This window comes from Mastomys coucha, unplaced genomic scaffold (genome assembly GCF_008632895.1).
Source record: "Mastomys coucha isolate ucsf_1 unplaced genomic scaffold, UCSF_Mcou_1 pScaffold6, whole genome shotgun sequence".
Lineage (NCBI taxonomy): Eukaryota > Metazoa > Chordata > Mammalia > Rodentia > Muridae > Mastomys > Mastomys coucha.
In genome coordinates, this window is record NW_022196912.1 from 51,554,726 (window position 1) to 51,572,041 (window position 17,316).

The following is a 17,316-nucleotide window of genomic DNA, read 5'->3' on the forward strand; positions in this document are numbered from 1 at the left end:
TTTTTTTGTACACCACCATTCTGCGAGCACACAGAAATGCCTCCATATAGTAGAGATGTTACATGATACATTTCTCCTTTCGTTGCTCTTGGATACCTCTGTGAACTTGTGTTTATTTTTACAGAGGTATTTATGTTACATGGGGCATCTGCTCTTTTATGAGGTGCACCCAGCATAGGAAGACCTCGGAATGACACAGAGTATGATCACAATAGAACAAGCACCTCGGGGGGGATATAGAATTGGGCAGATTTCCATATTGGGAAGGTATTTGTAGCATTAGAAGAGATCTGAATCAGACAGTGACTGACAGCCCAGGGAAAAATCAGTAGGCAATGAATGAAATAGAAAAGCCCAAGAAGCAGTGAGGTAAGGACATAGACTCGTCATGGAGTTGAATAACAAAGCAGCATGAAAGAGCAAGAATTGTTGTGGCACTGGGTAGGTCTGACTCAACCACTGGCTTTTGTGTACATGAGAAATTTGATTAAAGTAATTTTAAGTGATGCTTAGGGGCTGTAGATGTAGCTTGGTGGTAGAACTCTTACCTAGCCTTGCCAAAGAGGGAGGAAAAATGTTTTTGAGGATATAATTTCCCTAAAATAAAGACAGTTACAAAGTTTATAAAGATAGATTTAGTTCATTGCGCCTTCCTGTGCCTAAGGATTTCTCTCACTAAAGACTTAGAATCTGGACTACATGAGCCCGAGAAACATAAGATGAATGAGACCATCAACACCAGTTTATATGTATTCACCACAGGCACAAATAATGCACTGAAATTCAGGCCCACATGTGGAAGAGTCCTACAGCAATAAGCCTATCTCACAGACATACAGGATGAAGCAACGGTGTTCTTCAAGGGAAAAGGAGATGTGAGGAAAGCCTGGTTGCTGCAGCTGCTTCCGCTCCAGGACAGGGTGAAGAAGAGGAAATAATTGATGTATTTGCATTGTCTAGTTGGGTCACACTCATTTCTAGGAATCCCCCTGCCTCACAAGCTGAGTTGACATTTGTGGCTAAGTAGTTCAATGAATGCAAACACTTTGAGGAGGAAGGAAATGGTGGCAGACACCACACCGTCAGCAAACACTTGTGTTTCCACACTAACTGGGTCTTGGGCACCAGGGCCTGCTCTTGGGTGGACTTCTCATTCGGTCTTCATTCTGAGAAATGGTGATACCATCTATGCTATGGGTTCTCTTAGCGGCTAGTTCAGAAAACCGAACATACACAAAAAAGACAAAAGAAACACCCCCAAATAGCAGAACCTCCTCTGCATTCACGGAATTCAGACACAGTAGTCAGCTGAGAAAATACCTCTTCTTTCTCTTTCCAGTGCTGACTTTAAAACAGTTTTATAGAGTTTTTCTGTTGTTTGTTGTTTGTTTTCTTTGTGTGTGTGTGTGTGTGTGTGTGTGTGTGTGTGTGTGTGTGTGTGTATTTAACCAATAGTACAATCTAGTTAGACTGATGCAGAGGTCATGATGTATGGAAAGTGTTTAAACTTCTCACCATTCGCTCAACAAATGTTGGCTGCTATTAGCTACTGTTGTTACTGAAGACTAAGGGAAAGCACTTGAGCCAAGTGAGATGGAACTAGCTGTACTAACAGTATCAGTCCTGGAGGAGAGGAGAGGGGAAACTCATTACCTTACTCCCCCAGCAGGGCCTGGCCCAGCTTCCAGTGAAACCAGCTCTCTATATTAGAGCTGACAGCTGGAGACACGGAAAGGAAGTGCAATATCATAAAGTGACAGTCACCACCACTTACTGATCTCCTCCTACAGGCCAGGTGCTTTTTCAAGGTTTTTCATGCATAGACTATTCCTTACTTCTGACAGTCATAAAATAAAAGGAAAGTTTGTTTTTGGAAGAAATCTCTTTCCAGAGATGACGTAACGGGCAGACAGCTTAATTAACTTGTCTCCAGCCATACTCATGGCAAGTAGTATAGGTGGCTGTACTGGCTGATTTGGTGTGTCCACTTGACACAAGCTAGAGTCATCACAGAGAAGAAACAACCCTCAGTTGAGGAAATGCCACCATGAGATGCAGCTATAGGACATTTCCTCAATTAATAATCAATGGGGAAGGCCCAGTGTATGGTGGGTGGTTGCCATGCTGGACTGGTAGTCCTGGGTTCTAGGAGAAGGCAGGCTGAGCAACCAAGGGGAAACAAGCCAGTAAACAGCACCCCTCCATGACCTTTGCATTAGTTCCTGCCTCCAAGTTCCAGCTCTGCTTGAGTTTGTGTCCTAACTTCCTCCTATAAAACTGTTCCCCCCTGACCTGCTTTTGCGTCATGGTGTTTCATCACAGTAGTAATAACATTAAGACAGTGGCTCAGCATCCTTGCCTTCAACTAGAAAGCTGTGCTTCCAAGTCTGCTTTCCACCCCTAGGAACTGATGGATTATGAGCCAATCACCTTCCCACTAATATCCTGAAGAGTCTCATTGGTGTCTCTAAAGAATGTTTCTAGGGTGCCCTCACCTCAGGTCCAGACCCATGACATGTCCTAGGCTCTTGTGTGATAAGGCTGTTAGGCTTTCAGCTTCATTAACAGTATTCATGCTAATGCTATACATTTGCCTTCGCACTGTCACAGAACCGCTGTCACCCATACAGAGTAAATGAAAAACAAAAGGGTACACAGTTGTTGCAACCACATGCATAAGAATGTAGACACTGCAAAGTCAGACAACCAAGACCAAATCTTCAGCTTGGCCATTCAGTAGAAAGCCTCTAAGCCTCCATGTTCTTGCCTGTTCAGTAGGAGTAAACACAGCATTCATTAGATGAGGCTACTCTAGATATGATGACGGCAGTGATACATATAAGGTATATATGAGCCATCCTAAAATAGATTATTATTTCCCTCATTAAAATTCTCATTTCCTTGTAGGTTAATGCAAGGTAGGCCATTCTTCCTTCTAAATTGTAATCATATTTCTCCAATAAACCAGACTAGTATCTAATATGACCATGAGTTTGATTGTCTAACTATTAACTTGCATTTCTAAATTATCCTAGTTTGTAATAACAGCTTTCATATGGACTAGAACTTAACAATGCTTTTTAAAAGAATTACATAGGCTCTTAAAATGAGTTGATACACAGTATGTTATCACCAAATAAAATCTTAATTTTGTATCAGTATACAAAGACCTATTCCAATGTAAAATTTTTGGTTAGTAGTAGTTCCATAGTTTAAGGGTGGATTCAATAATTTACCCACTCTGCCTATTATTCCTATCTCCCTTTTTATCTTTCATCCCTTCTTTATCCTTTTCTCCCTTAACAACAGATAGGAGAGAAAGGAGGATAGAGGAAAGAAATGAAAAGCAAAAAGAAATCCTTGAATCTAACCTCTCTCAACTTGTAACTAACCCTCCTTAAATGACAACTGAATGACCAAAAACCGTCTATCCCAACTCTTGAGAATATGGATGTCACTCTCTTAAAATTGCTTCCTGCTATCTGAGTGCATCATTTTTCTTTTACAGGGACCCTAAGAAAATTGGGATAGTGGTGAGTTTTCAGAAAGCTAGCTATAGCCTTTGTTGTCCAGTCTCTCTATGCTGAGAATGCTCAGGGCTTACCTGAAGTCCTGACTGAAACAGTCTGTGGTGCTGGATTGGGAAATTGTCTTAGATGCAAATTTTTGAGGAAACAGCATTCAAGCAGTCTGAGGTCTCAAGTCTTTTGTAGATCTATCTTATGTCCTAGATAATTAATAGATTCTCATTTTTGCATTTTCTCAGGAGCAATTTGTAATTCCTAACAAGGTATTCTCTTTCTAAGGTATTTGTATCTGAATCAGCCAATGCGATATCATCCATATCATGATAAATTATGGATTGAGGAAGCTGCTTACAAATTGTTTTCAATGGCTATTGTACAAAATATTGGCATAGGTAGGACTAGTCAAAATCCTTTGGGGATGGGCAGTGGTGGTGCACACCTTTAATCCCAGCACTCAGGAGGCAAAGGCAGGTGGATTTCTGAGTTCAAGGCCAGGTCTACAGAGTAAGTTCCAGGACAGCCAGGGCTATACAGAGAAACACTGTCTCGAAAAACAAAAACAAACAAAAAAATCCTTTTGTAAGACTTTTTAGTGATATCTCTTTATTAGATAACTTCTAATAAAAACGGGTACCAAGAAAGCAAACCCTTCCCTATCATGCTCATATGAAAGAATTGTGAAAAAGCAATCTTTTAAATCAATCACTATAATAGGCCATGCCTTAGGTAACAAGAAAGGCAATGGAGATTCCAGATTGCAAAGAGTCCATTGGCTGAATAGTTTTGTTAATGCTCACAGATCTGTCAATACCCTCCATTTGCCAGATTTTTTAATGAAAAATATATGAAAATTCCAAGGGCCAGTGGATTCTTCTATATGTTTGTCCTCCAGATGTTCTTGAACTAGAACTAATTCTAGTGCCTTTAACTTTTCTTTTCTCATAGGCCAATGTTCTATCCAAACAGGTTTGTCAGTTTGCTACTTTAGTGTTAAGGCAAGTGGTGATCTACTAGTATTAACTCCCCCATAAAAAACTGAAGAGTCATCCTGCTTGTGGGCAGCTTAGACAGTCTGTAACTATCTTTGATGACAACTTCTAATGTCTTTATTAGGAACACCTCCTATGTTACAGCTTGTCTCTAAAGTTGGAGGATGCAAATCTGTGCTTCCCATGGTTGTAGTAGATCTTTCTCATAAATTTATGGCTACATTAGTCATATTGTCCTTATTTTTTTATTTGGCCTTCTGGGCCAATATAGTTAATCCTTTTTAGACTTTGTTTTACCTGAGAGAATGTGCTGTTTCCTAGGAGCTGTGTAGATACCCTTTTAAGTGGGCAAGCTGGATTCCAGGAATCTTGTGATATTATAGTTACCTCACCTCTGGTGTCCACTAATCTTTTGATCTCAATCCCATCTAACTATAATTTTAAAATTGTTTTTTATCATTAATAGTAGTTTACCAAAATGTCTATTTTTTGGTATTCTTAGTATCTCTTCTTTTATCCATAGGAGTGGCTCTATCTCTGTTAAATCATTTATTTAAGTTTTAAGCAACTCTATTTGTTCTATTGGGCTTTGATTTTTTTTTCAAGTTCTTTTTCAGAATAATCATTCCTTGGTGCACAGGAAATGGATGGCTTGTATTCTTTTTTGTCAGGCCTTGAGTCAGGCCCCTTAGTCAGTTTTCCAACATTAAAGAAGTGCCTGCAATATCTTTGGCTGAGCTACAATTGTGACCTGTTCTTCATGAGTCTGTTGCTTCCACATCTACATTTCATAGGAAATTTTCTCCAGGAATTATTTGTAGTAGTAGTAGTAGTAATAGTAGTAGTAGTAGTAGTAGTAGTAGTAGTAGTAGTAGTAGTAGTAGCAGTAGTAGTAGTAGTAGTAGCAGTAGTAGTATAGAATTATTCTTAGGAACTATTTGTCTACAGTCCTTTAGGGAATGACCTGATTTTTACATCCCTAGCAATGGGTATTTTGTGTTTTTATATCTCACACAATTGTTTGTCCAACCATAACTAAATTATGAGCATTAGATTCTATATCTGTAGTAATATAAATCCATTCCTAAAGAGGTGCAAATCTATCTCTTAAAGGTCTAATAGCCTTTTAGCATTCAGCATTAGCATTTCAAAAGCTAATGATTCAATTATAATTTCTCTAGAAATTGGATCTGATATTGGTCTATTCAGAGATATAGTTGGTCTTTGTAAAATAAAGGTAGTGAAAAATTCATTTGAACCCTGGGTTCTCTTTGCAAATGACTCATGTTGTCCCTGATGTTCAAACTTTGCCCAAGCATTTAAGGCTATTGTTTGACATTGTTCTAGGAGAGCATCTTTGAGGGCCATCTCTACTTTCAATTCACAATATGAACTTTCACCTAGTAACTGATCTCTGACAATATCAATGCCTCTAGTCTTATTTTGTTGCTCCATGATTGAAGCCTCATTTTTCCACCATGTTGGCCATTGTAATTGAGAGCCAGTCTCTAAGATGGCTGTCATCAAATCTCTCCAATCTTTTGGTACTATATGATTTTGAGTACCCAGTTGTTAAGTATCTGTTTCACTCATAGTGAATGTAAGCCATAGGTTGTTACTGCTTCCTTAAATCTTTTAAATCTTGTGCCTCTATGGGTTAGCAGTCAAGTTCTTGATAACCCTGTATATTTCTTTCATTTCCTTTTAATTCCCTTATCAAAGCTGGAAAAAATCGTCTTAGGCTTTTTGACTGATATAGACTGGCTTTTGCAGTCTTGTTACAGGGTGCTATAGGTTCTGGCCTTCCTTCCTCTCTCTATTTCAGCATCTTATCTCAATTTTATTATAATTTTTTTCTTCTAAGGCTTGTCTCCATTTTTTGTCTTTTTCCCTTTTTTGCATCTCTATCATCTTAGTATCTTTTTCATTCTTATTTATAAACCTTTCTCTAAGTTTTCCTTTAAGTTTTCCAATCTAGTGTTTAATTTTTCAGTCTTTTCTTTCTGTAAGTCTATTTATTCTGATCTTTCTTTTAAAAGATATATAAATTGTAATTGTTTCAAAAATTATTTCTATGCTGATAGGTGAAATAAAATCATATGAGATCCAGAAGTACCATGTCATAGTGTCATTGTGCTTCCACTTTTTAACACAGAAAATATTTTATTAATCTGCAACTCTCTCCTTAAGGGCTTACCATGTATCTTATCAAGTCTGTTGACTTTTCACCTTTTTCCAGAGTTTCCTATGTCTCTGCTGCTCAGCTATCCTGTTACACTGGCTGTTGGCTCCTGGCTCTGCTCTCATAGAGGACTAGAGCAGTTGTATTTCTGTGAGAACCAAGCCTCATGACTGCACATGCACTGACATTAACCACCCCAGCTCTAGGATATTTTGCCTGTGGGGCAGGCATGGGGCTCCAGTACCCCACTAGTTATCTCCTGCCCACAGGGAATAATTGCCAACACAAAACAATCCCAATAGTAATTTTGTGGACTTTTTGTTCATTTTGCTTTCTTTGGGCATCTTTTAAAAAAATCTTACTGGTCATTTGTTTGTTTTGTCTTTATGCTGGGCTGTTTCATGTTTGTTTTTGTTTCATGTTTTTCTGTTTGTTTGTAAGAGATAAAATAAAGATAAACATGGGTGTGTAGGGAGGCTTGGATGTCTCCCTGTCACATTCACTGCTCTTGTTTCTTGGAAAGCACAGTCTCCTGGGAGGTCCTCCTGGTCTCTATCGTCACTAGGTCCTTGAGAATACAACTGGGGATGGAGTAGGAGACCTCCTCAGCCTACATCCAACTGGAACTCCCCCCCAAAAAAATGTTGCTAATACCTTTCCTCAAATATTTGTATGCTTCTGACATACTTGCCTTCAAATAATTCCATGATCAAATCAGTAAGAATTTGTCTAATTTTCAGCCTGGCAATGGTCATCATTTTAAAAAAGAGATTCATATTTATTTTTAAATTATGTGTGTATAAATGTCTGTATGTGCATATGTGCATGTAAGTACAGGTACCTGTGGAGTTCATAGAAGAGACTTGTGACTCCCAGAATGGGACTTATTGGAAACCACTTAACATCAGAAGTGAGAATTTTACTTGGGTCCTAAACTAGAGCAATACACTCGTGACCACTGAACCATATCTCTAGCCTCATACCTCATATCCTTTGTTTATTATCTTTTTAAATTGACATTTCTGTCAAATGAGTGGGGAGTACTTGGATACCACTTTATAAATCAGCCTTGAATATAAAAATGACATCATATTCTTTGATCTTGTTCCCACTGTCTACAGAGAGTGCTTGCTCTGAGGTTCATGCACAGAGTCATCACCAACTAAGGAATACCTCTCTGCCCCTTTCTGTCACTTGATCTCATTAGAGCTCTCAGAAAAGAGGCCTTTCTCAGACCTACAATACCTCAAAGACCAGAAGTCACAGACTATTTATAGCTCACACTGCTCACACAAAGCAGCTCTGTAAGAAAATAAGGCTAAAGGCTGACCCACTGCAGTCTGAGCTCAGCTCTCACCTCTGTTATTGACCAAGGTAAGTCACCAGCACTCACCACCATTCTCAAGATCCTCATTATTTTTTCTATGTGATTTTTTTCTTCCAAAGAACTGCAAATAACAAGGTTTCCACCTATTTCTCCTATTCCATAATAAAAGTCATTAATTGTCCTGATAGCAATAGTTAAGTCCTCATTATAAAAACACCTTATGACCAGCAAGCCAAACATCTATTTTTTTAAGTTCTTTTTCTGTGAGTAGCATGAACTAAAGAGCTAATCATCTATTTTTAGTTCTGTCTCTGCCTCTTATCTTTGGTACAGAACCTTGTATTTATTAGAATCCCATTTGGTTGTGTGTCATTGAAATTTCATAATAAAACACACTTTTTACTATTATTACTTTTATTTTTTTACAGTCCAGTCCCTCCTGGTCTGCCTCCCAGTACCTCATCCCATTCTTCCTCCCCCCTGTCTCTAAGACGATGTCCTTACCCATCCCATCCAGCCCCCTTCCTCCCAGTTTTCCCCACTCCCTGGATCCTCTAGTCTCTTGAGAGTTAGGTGCTTCTTCTCTCACTGAAGCAGCCCTCTGCTGTATATGTGTCTGGGACCTCATATCAGGTAGTGTATGCTCAGTGTCTGAGAAATCTCAGAGATCCAGTTAGTTGAGACTGATAGTCTTCCTATGGGGTCACCCTCTTCCTCAGCTTCTTCTAACATTTCCCTAATTCAACCACGGGGGTCCCAGACTTCAGTCCATTAATTGGTTGTAAGTTTCTGTATCTGTCTCAGTCAGCTGCTGGTTGGGCCTCTCAGAGGACAGCCATGTTAGGCTCCTGTCTGTAAGCACACCATAGCATCAGTAATAGTGTCAGGCCTTGGAGCCTCCCATTAAGATAGATTCCAATTTGGGCTGGTCACTGAATTTCCTTTGCCTCAGGCTCTTCTTCATTTTGTCCCTGAAGTTTTTTGAAACAGGAACAATTCTGGATCAGAGTTTTTGACTGCCATCCCTCTACTTTATGTCCTGTCTTTCTATTGGAGATGGATTCTACAAGTTCCCTCTCCCCAGTGTTGAACATTTCATCTAAAATACCTCCCTTTGAGTTCTGATAGTCTCCCACCACCTAGGTCTCTGGTACTTTCTAGAGGGTCCCCCCACCTCCCACTACCACCCCAGGTTGCATATTTCCATTCATTCTGCTAGCCCTCAGGGCTTCTCTCCTGGTACCCCGCCACCAATACCTAATCGTCTTCCACTTTTCCCCCTCTCCTTCCCCTTTCCCACTCACATCCCTCACTCCCTCTGCCACCTGTGATTGCTTTCTTCCCCCTCCCAAGAGTTATTGAAGCATCTTCACTTGGACCCTTTGGCTTGTCAACCTTCTTGAGTTCTATGCATTGTATCCTGGGTATTCTGTACGTTTTTTTGGCTTATATCAACTTATTAATAAGTACATATCATGCATGTCCTTTTGGGTCTGAGTTATGTCACTCAGGATGATATTTTCTAGTTCAATCCATTTGCCTGTAAAACTCATGATGCCCTCATTCTTAATAGCTGACTAGTATTCCACTATGTCAATGAATCACATTTTCTGTATCCATTCTTCCATTGTGGGTCATCTGAGTTGTTTCCAGCTTCTGGCTATCACAGATAAGGCCACTATGAACATAGTGGAGCAAGTGCCCCTGTGGTATGGTGGAGCCAAACACTCTTAAACAACAAAAAGGTTTCTTTTTCTATCACATAAAAAAATTAATTCAGGAGACAAATGTTCATAGAACTCAACTGAAGCAGAGCAAAACACACCTCACTCTCCAATACACTGAAGCTGATGCCTTTGCAGTAGAAGAATGGGTGCTCATATCTGCCTACAAGAGAGCATTTCTACTTAACTGGGAGTTGATATCTACAATGCAGCCCAGTACTTGAAGGAAACGATACAATGGAAAAGTATCAACAAAAATGGATTTTGAGACCTTAAACTGAAAAAAAAAATTCCGTTTTCTCTAGTCTCTTTATCTAATGTCCATTGACAACTCTTTCAAGCTATATTCAACTTATTTATGAAATTGAGCATAAATGCACATGTTTGTGTGTACAATAATTATGATAAGCATGGAAGTATGAATGGCCAAGCAGTGTGAAAGAAACAAGGGAGCATGAGTAATTCTTCTAAGAGTTTTGAAAAGCAAGGACTTCCTGCTTACTGTCAAGGTCTAAAGCTGCCTAATGGAAGTCTTATGTTAATACCAAATAAAAGTTCAAGAAAATGAGAGAAGTATGAGGTCTAATATTTACCATAGTATTAATATTTAAATATATTATTGTGTAATTTTAATTTGTCCATTGTTAAGCCTTATAAAACAAACTGCCATTTAGAAAGGAGAAAATGCAGATATAAAGAACTAGTAAGCTCAATAAAATGGTTTTGGGTGAAGTTAAGAGTCTAAGGACCAGATGCAATAGTTTAACTAACGGCTCCCCTCACCCCCCACCAAAAACAAACAAACAAACAAAAATCGCGTACGCCATAGTGATCCTACAATAATATCCTTAACAATTCAATGAGTTATCACTTTATTTGTTTCTTATTCTATAAATATCCAAATTACTAAGGAGAATTAGCTCATATTTTGGCTAACCTTGATGTTAACTATGATAAAGGTAGTTGACATTTATTCTCTATCTAGAATATATAATTATTTTATTTAACTACTTCTCTTCACATACTGAAACATCTTTTTCTTAATAGCTAACCCAAATTAAATTTTGTTTTATAGAATATGTGCCAAATAACCCCACCAAAAACAATGATCTATCTAAAATACAGTTCTCATAGCTAATGTTATCTAACAATGCCTGGGACTGGATATTCCTTTATTGTTTGTAGTTTTTAAGTCCTTGACTATTGTCATTTTCCAAAATACAGCGTCCTATGGTTCTCTCCTTTTGTGTTGTTTTCTTTTCCTCTTTTCCTATTGCTAAGCTGGAAATCATTGCCTGCTAGTCTTCGGTGTTTTAAAATTCTAAGTATTTGAAACTGAATACAACCTTCTTTCTTTCCTCTGAGTGCTACTGGCAAGATCTATTTAATCTTTCAGAAAAGACAGGAAATAATTGCTTGTGGAGAAGGACCACACAAGAAGTAAGGTCTGAAGGGAAAACTGAACCTCAGCACTTCAAACTCAATCCTAAACTCAAAACAAAAGGCTGTTCCTTCATTCGACCTCCTATGCAATTCAATTAAGAAATCCTCCAGAAAAGCAGAGAGGCCTGTGTCTCAGGGAAAGTCTATGAGAATTCCTTGAAGAAAACAAAGACATGAATCTCATTAAAAGGACCCCAGGGCCGGTACTGGAGATAGTGCAGTATAAACATTCCTGCAGATGACCTGGACTTCATAGTCTGGAGAAAATCCTATCTGCTATACCATGGGCACAAGGCTCCACCACTCTTCTGGGTGTGTTGTTTTGTTGTGTGTAGACAGCTGAGAGTCATTTCCTCGTTTTGATTTTAAACGAAGCTGGACACTCCCTTTCCATTTCTGAAAAGTAATCTCTGTGAGAAGGTTGCTGGCATGTTTACCCAGTGGGCTTAGAGCCAGTCAGACGACACCTACATTTCTTGGTTCTTCCCTTCTCTGTTTCCCAACCTCCCCAGCTTTAAGATGGCCAGATATAAAAAGTTGCCAGTCAGGATGCCAGAACTTCAAAGGGCTGTCCCAAGTGTACACAAAGGCGCATTTGTTCAGCTCTTGGATGGAGATACCACTGGCTTCCAGGCACAGAGAGCCCAAGGTTTTGCTTCTTTTAACTTTTTGATTGTACCATCTGGCAGACGAAGGGGCCTTTATTTCATTCCATAGCTTGTCCAAAGGCTGACTGAATGAAAGCACCATTCGGTCTTATAATCTATCTTGGCCTTTAAATTATCCCTGCCACCTTAAGGTCATCTCTGCTCCTGGAGCTAATGAAATGATAGGATTTCTCAAATCAAACCCTATTTGCCTTCTGACGTACTGGATCCTAGATTTTAGAGACAAGCATAGCAGGTAATTGTGTCATAAAGATATTTATCACAGTCTCATCAGAAATCTTAAAAGGCATAAAGAATATTCAATTTTATTCTCTCAAGATCTACTATTACTGATAATATTCTATCTTTATTCTAAACTGTGGAATGCGATCCAAGACATATCCCTAACATTGGATGAGGTAAAGCCCAAGCCTAGAATAAAGTGCTTGTGTATATAGTCTCAGATTTGCTGAGGACTATGTGTCCTAAAGGTCATCTCACAATGTGGCCCAGGGAGGATGTAGCTATTTAAATGGATGGATGAAGATATATAGACCTTGTGAAGTGAAGTCTGTACATTCCATCTCCAAATAAGACTGTATTTTATATATGAGAAGTCAAATTCAAGACAGAGGTATCTATATCATACTAGGTCACCCCTACCTAATTAATTCTGCAAACTTCTGTGGTACTATCAAGGAGTCCAGCCAGGACCTCTGATGCTTCTCTTGATAATATCCTTCCTTAATGCTAAATATGGAAAACTGATTCACTAGTATGCAAGATAATATGTATTCAGGGTCATACATGAATTTAATGAACACACCAATAAGAATTTTTCCTAATTTAAAATCCCCATTTATCGTCAAGATATATTTATCTCCTGTCCCCCATGTAATAAGTTAAAAATGAGAAACATTTAGAAAACCATGATTTAGATACTGTGTATCAGGTAGCACATGATACTAAGAGGAGAAATAGCAACTGACTTCTGTGATAACCCTAGCTTAGCTCTATGGAGGGTTTTCAGGCAAACACTGGGCAAGTTATAACATAGTGGGAGCCAAAAAGAGCTCTGAATTGAGCTGCTAGAGCTGAGGGTCCAGGAAAGCCAGACTGCTAGAGCTAAGAGGCCAATTCTCAAAAGAAGAGAGCTGGGAGAAAGGTGTGCAGTGGTGTCTCGGTAGCTTTTTGCTGAAGTCAAGCCAGTATGGAGTGGAGAGAAATAACACACATCTGGGGAAAGAGCTGCCATCTCAGACATCAGTCCTGAGATCACATAAGACTGAAATGGATGTGGTACTCAATAGACACAGTGGAATGTCTTGACAATTCATGGAACATCAAGCAGCATGCTAAGAGTGCTGTGCCAGAGTGGGAAAAGATTCATCTGCAACTGAGGGCTATTCCAGTTCCACTAAGAGCATTGACATATGTCAGAGTAACTGATGATTTCTCAACCTTGGGGACAGTTATTAGAGGACTATCTGATCTCTCCACAAATACTCATTCTTCATTATCTCTTATGTCCATGGAAGTTTGACTAGAGATTGTAACTTTGTCCTGATTCTAGCATCTGCCTTAAACAGAAAAACAGAGGACTCAAGAGGAAGCATGAAGTGGAAAACCCAGACTGCTACTCTCTTCCACCTGGCTAGTTCCACTCAGTAACAGATGAATCCAATACTCTGGATAGTATTATGAAACTTAATGTCCCTGTGAGCTAGTAAGCTATGAGGAACTTGTGATGGCAACAACAGAGCCCATTCTCCTTCCTTGTTGTGAACACTGTGTCCATTGTTCAACAAGACTGCCAAATCCTTGTTACACGGTGTTACACAATGAAGCTGTGTACCTCCCAGCATGCTGCTCACCTGTGACCCAGACTCACAGCACAGTTTTGCTGTTGATGGAACCATGACTCTAACCCACTCACTCATGCTATTAGAATTACATGTCTTCTAAAGTTGGTCTTAGAAGCCTTTGACTGAAAAGGGAGTTGTTTCCTTCTTTGGTTTGTTTCTTTGCCTTCTAGGCTTGAACGATTCTGTAGTCCTTCTTCTTTTAACACAGGAAAATCCTAGTTGTTGCTTCATTCAGATTCCCATCTGTCAAGATAAAAATTTCATATTTTGGAGGGTCTGGGGGAACATGATTCTGGACTAAATTGCTATGACTTGCCCTCTCAACCAAGCCGGGAAGAATGGAAGATCCCATTGCCAACTTGTGGAGTCCTTTGGTTTCTGAACTCAGCTGCTGTCCCCAGAAAGTGACCTCAGACAATTCCAATGGTTGATATTATTTTTTTTACTTATTTACTCACTGCTCCCCTCCCACTCACCCCATCCCACAATCCTTCCCCCATCCTCCTCTCCTCCTCTTCTGAGTGGGTGGGGTCCTCTGGGTATCCTTCCCACCTCGGCACTTCAAGTTTCCTCGAGGCTAGGTGCTTCCTCTTCCACTGAGGCCAGACAAGAAACCCCAGCTAGTAGAAGATGCCCCACATAGAGGCAACAGCTTTGGGTAGAGCTCCTGTTCCCAATTGTTCAGGACCCACATGAAGGTCAAGTTGCACATCTGCTGCAAATGAGTGAGGAGGCTTGAGAAGGTTGCCTGAGAGGCAGGAGCTTCAAGATTTCCAGGGATGTGTGGATTATGTGTGGGCCCAACAATGTCATCTTTGCCATGTCCCTGATGGGAGAGGACTGTTGCTCTCCCTGAGTCTACACAAATGAGATCAGTCTTAGGATGGAACCCACATTTCTCCTACTCAATATATAACAGCTATAATTTGATGAAAAGTCAACACACTGACTTTAATACTGCTTTTAAAGTGAGAGAAATTACATTTCTTTGCTCCTTCCTGAATTTCGCCACAGACAATATAAGATATATGGGGTAGCCAGGTTTATCAGCCCTCTCTGGTTTTCATTCATTTCAGCCCTCATGGATTGTCTACTATTTTGAGAGGAAACCAAGAAAGGAGTGAATTCGACTTACCTACTAGGAGTTTGGAACTGATGCTCATACATACCTAGTCAGTGGTTTGTAGTGCTAGGAGCTCCCTCATTCCAATCTAATAGTTTGTGGGTAAGGCCCTATGTCTCATAGAGATTTCATTACCAGAGTATGGAGTAAAAGGAGACCCTGAAACCATTTCTCATACCTAGAACTTAGAATAAATTATCAATTGACATAAATTTCTCCCACTTTTTAAAAAAAATTATCTTAGAAAATATGTCCAAGATTCTTTAGAGCCCATTACCTTTTAGGGCTAACAACCTTTTATAAGAAATGCAGTAATTTCTTTAGTCATGCTTAACACTCTTTCTTCTGTTAAATGTAATGTAATATAAACCCATTGTCTTAGAATTACATTATTCTGTGATGATGTTTTTATAATGATGTCTCTCCATCCACCTACCAAGCAAGCTATGTGTGTGTACGTGTGTGTGTGTGTATGTGTTTATGTGTGTGTGTGTGTGTATTTTACAGAAGGAGAACCCAGGAATGGAAGCAAGGAGGAGAGAAAAAGGGGGGAGAGAGAACAAAAAAAGAGGCAAACAGAGGAGTGAATTGAGGAAGAGTAGGGAGGACAGGACAGGACAGGACAGGACAGACAGAAGAAGGAGAAATACTTGCCTGATGTTAGGAATGGTGGTTTGACAGTGGTGGGTTCAGGTAAATATCTTCACTTATGATTCCACATCCTAAAGTTTCTCAATGTCTCTTGAACAAGATGTGGAGAATCCTTTGGTTTTATAATTCATAATTGTTCATCATTCATACCACTTCCTAATATTTCTTCATAATACTTTACTATTTTCAAATTTCTACTCATAATATAGCTGTTTCACCTTGAAAAAAATGAAAGTAATTTTTAAAAATATCTTGCAAAGGCATTCAAGTCTCTAGGGACCCCTTGGAAACTATGTCTCCAAATCTCTATCTGGAGGAAGAAGTGTGAAATGTAAGTTTGTGAGAAGTAGACAGCTTCTGAAGACCCACACATGCCAGGCTAAAATGGGGGTCCCCTTAGCCCACGATCTCCAATGCACTCAAATAACATTTGGATGCGAATCCTTGGCTATGTCCCTTGCCTTCCCTTAAAGCAGCCTCCAGAAACAGAAACAGAGGACTGCTTCCTGATTTCTTTTGCTCTGCTCTTCCCAAACAAACACCCTATATGTGTGGTGACTTAATCTCAAAGGAGATTGATAATCTGCATAAAACCTATTGCTATAGAATTTGGAAGGCAAAGACTCTTAGAGCTGTAATAGAAATAGAGTTTGACTAATTGTAATACCTTTACTACTATACTGAGGCTTTGAGACAAGCAATAAAAGAAACCATGCTAAGGAGCCAAAGAGACAGACCAGCAGTGAAGAGCATATGGTGCTTGCAGGGGACCAGAGTTAGATCCTCCACCAAGTGGCTCACAACCCTCCTGTAACTCCGATTCCGGGGACTCTAATGGCTCTGGACTCCCAGAACACTTGCATTTATGTGGACATACCCAGACAGAGACACTCATACCTAAAACTAATAAAAATGCATTTTTTAAAAGAAAGAAAAACTCAGGATTCAATAAAATGGGGGAAGAAAATCAAGATAGAAACATGCACAAGAAGGGAGCAAGAGAAGAAACCTCAAGAGAAGTGGTCAGAACAGTAGTTGTTCTAATTGCATGAGAGAGTTTTCAACCCTTCTAAAATATGTTTCATTAATGCTCCTAATGAAGTGGGAGAGAAGAAGCTTAAGTTGAGATCTACATTTGATTCATTCTAAATATTTTAAAATTTGACCAACTTTCCAGAATTCAAAGAGGTTAATAGTGAGGAAAATATACAAGTTATAATGGGGAAGAAAAAATACCCATGTATTTTTTATTTTTTAGATAATATTATAAAAATTTGGAAAGAGAAGCAAATGCCTGTCTTGATTCTGCACTGATGGAACTATGTCTTCAGTCAAGGCAGCATGAACTGTTAAGCAATGACCAAACTCTACACAGAAGAAACAGAGGACACAAGACTCAACAGAATCCACGGTAGATTAGTAGATCCTCTCTCTCTCTCTCTCTCTCTCTCTCTCTCTCTCTCTCTCTCTCTCTGTGTGTGTGTGTGTGTGTGTGTGTGTGTGTGTGTGTGTGTCTTTCTCTCTCTGTCTCTGTCTCTCTGCCTCTGTCTGTCTCTCTATCTCTCTCTGTCTCTCTGTCTGTCTCTGTCTCTGTCTGTCTGTCTGTCTCTATCTGTCTGTCTCTGTCTTTCTGTCTCTCTGTCTCTCTGTCTCTCTGTCTCTGTCTCTTTCTCTCTCTCTCTCTGTGTGTGTGTGTGTCTTTCTCTCTCTGTCTCTGTCTCTCTGCCTCTATCTGTCTGTCTCTCTATCTCTCTCTGTCTCTCTGTCTGTCTCTGTCTCTGTCTGTCTGTCTCTATCTGTCTGTCTCTGTCTTTCTGTCTCTCTGTCTCTCTGTCTCT

At 39.5% G+C, this 17,316-nt stretch overlaps 1 long non-coding RNA gene across 1 annotated transcript in view; it reads right to left on the minus strand.

Moving 5' to 3' along the window:
- Positions 1-13,937, minus strand: part of LOC116080146 — a 21,505-nt gene extending 7,568 nt beyond the window's left edge. Inside the window, exon 1 of the long non-coding RNA XR_004114327.1 lies at positions 13,714-13,937. This is a non-coding gene — a long non-coding RNA (uncharacterized LOC116080146). The remainder of the gene's footprint in view (positions 1-13,713) is intronic.
- Between the last annotated feature and the right edge of the window lie 3,379 nt (positions 13,938-17,316).